At 41.0% G+C, this 2,540-nt stretch overlaps 1 non-coding gene across 1 annotated transcript; it reads left to right on the top strand.

Moving 5' to 3' along the window:
- The first annotated feature begins 405 nt into the window (after positions 1–405).
- On the top strand, positions 406–480 carry Trnas-uga (transfer RNA serine (anticodon UGA)). Its single transcript has one exon. It is a non-coding gene; the product is annotated as a tRNA-Ser (tRNA).
- The last annotated feature ends 2,060 nt before the right edge of the window (positions 481–2,540 follow it).

Below are 2,540 nucleotides of genomic sequence, written 5' to 3'. Positions count from 1 at the left end.
ATGTTTAATGTCGGGCAGAATGTAACTATTGCCGAAGCTCTGACAGATATGTGTAGCCAACTTCAGTCTCTTCTGATAAGTGTCATCACGACTGATGAGAAGAAGATGCATCAGTTTCAAAGTTAGGTAAAGAGCTATCCCAGACGCTGTGCATCACCATGTGTATAATAGTTCCACTCATGAAACTTCCTGGCAGATTAAAACTGTGTGCCCGACCGAGACTCGAACTCGGGACCTTTGCCTTTCGCGGGCAAGTGCTCTACCATCTGAGCTACCGAATCACGACTCACGCCCGGTCATCACAGCTTTACTTCAGCCAGTATCTTCTGACAGTAGTAAAGCTGTGAGGACCGGGCGTGAGTCGTACTGGTAGAAGTAAAGCTGTGAGGACCGGGCGTGAGTCGTGTCTCGGTAGCTCAGATGGTAGAGCACTTGCCCGTGAAAGGCAAAGGTCCCGAGTTCGAGTCTCGGTCGGGAACACAGTTTTAATCTTCCAGGAAGTTTCATATCAGCGCACACTCCGCTGCAGAGTGAAAATCTCATTCTAGTTCCACTCATGTTAAAGAACACCATCCCAAAGTCTTTCGTTTTCCGTCTCCAGTACTGTTACGAAACATTGTGTGAGTGCTTTGTAGCTGATGAAAATTACCTTTCACGGGTGGTAAAGCAATTTTATTTGCACCTTCAGTTCTATTCGTCATGATAACACTCATTAAACACTTTAGACACACATGGTAAATTTCCAGTGAAGTATTGTGTGACGATATCACAAAGTTATGCGACTACACCACTTATAAGTGGTACCTCAATATGTACACACATCATTATATTAGTTGTTTTTTCTCTGCGTTTTCCAGCCAAACAATGGTTCAAATGGCTCTAAGCACTATGATGAGCCTCAACATCCCGAGGTCATCAGTCTCCTAGACATAGAACTACTTAACCTAACTAACCTAAGGATATCACACACATCCATGCCCGAGGCAGGATTCGAACCTGCGACCGTGGCAGCAGCAGCGCGGCTCCGGACTGAAGCGCCTAGAACCGCCCGGTCACAAAGGCCGGCTTTCTAACAAACTTTATGATGTTCTCTGCACGGTCGTACAGGACCAATAAATGGACTATATCTCTCAGTATAGACTAACCGTTTTGCGAACACGCGTACATACTCAAAAAACTGACGTGATGCACAGGCGAAAATAAGCAACAATGGCTTGTCCTTGCCACATGTACTTGAGGGTACGAGCAACCTACAAACATTCGATACGTAATTTCTGTAATTATTAGTCTGCAAATGACGTAAATACTGCTGCGATGTTGCTCAGTACACAGAACTAAGTCACAAACGAAATATCTCTACTACACCCGTCACACCCTGATAGGCTAAGTGTTCTTCATTTTTAAACACGATTCCAATGAAAACAACAGAGAGCGTTTCAGAGTAAGCAGCAGGCAAGGACATTATTCATAGTGACTTTTATTGCAGCCATCTTAATACATTAAGTGAGAAGCCGATAGAAACATTTTCAATACGTCGTTGAAGCGTTTGAAACAGTTCTGGTGCATATTCTGCAGAATGTGGGCTACTCGTGGATGGTGCAGTATGCAATACGCCCTTGCGGACGCAATAGTTGTGACAGTATATATGAACAAAGGCAGATGGAAATGACGGTGTTAATGGATTTTGAATGTGTCAGGTAGGCTTATGTACCTGTGATGCAGCCTCTGTTGACGTACATTTGACCTTTGCTTTCCAAGTACGAACAGCAATTTAGCCTGGACTTTGCAGTCTTTCTGTAAATATTTGAATACGCTATTTCTGTTCTCTCTTGCAGTCTGACTAACACACAGCTCATTATAGCCAGTGGTAAACGAAAACGTAAGCCATTTTAACTGAAAATTTGTCAATGCATAAATCAACAGATATTACAAGAGCTTTCAATGCTTCCATGCAGTTTACAGTATACAATTAATTTCTCTCTCTCTTTCTCTCTCTCTCTCTCTCTCTCTCTCTCTCTCTCTCTCTCACACACACACACACACACACACACACACACACTACATAGAATATCTTTTCCAGACAAACCTAAAGTGCTTAAACGATTATTTCAATACTGAATGATGTAAATTTGAATTTTGAATTAGCTCTTCTATTTAAAAAAGTTCACAATTCTGAATACCTGACTTACGAACGGCTGTGAACAATTAAAAGGTAATTCTGGTCACTACTGCAGCTGTTTTGATCAGTATGTAAAAGTAGTTTTAAATGAAGAAATGAATAGGTAGTATGTAAATAACATTATTAGCATTGTTAGAGAATCAGAAGATATTAATTTATCTATAACTCAACCTTACTTGAACTGATTTTGCTTTACAATTAAAACGTGTTAGAAATCTCAAAAGTCTTTAACTTGAAAAGAACCTCTAGCTGTTTTTTTGAAGTGAAGGTTAGGATATCCGCTCAGGAATAAAGTTATTTCCCAGGGATGTTTTTTACTTTTTGTATCCGCTTAATCGCAAGTGGCCATTTTAGGTTTCAC

This window comes from Schistocerca serialis, chromosome 4 (genome assembly GCF_023864345.2).
Source record: "Schistocerca serialis cubense isolate TAMUIC-IGC-003099 chromosome 4, iqSchSeri2.2, whole genome shotgun sequence".
NCBI lineage: Eukaryota > Metazoa > Arthropoda > Insecta > Orthoptera > Acrididae > Schistocerca > Schistocerca serialis.
The sequence above is the reverse complement of the archived record's forward strand: the minus strand, read 5'-3'. Positions and strand labels throughout refer to the sequence as shown.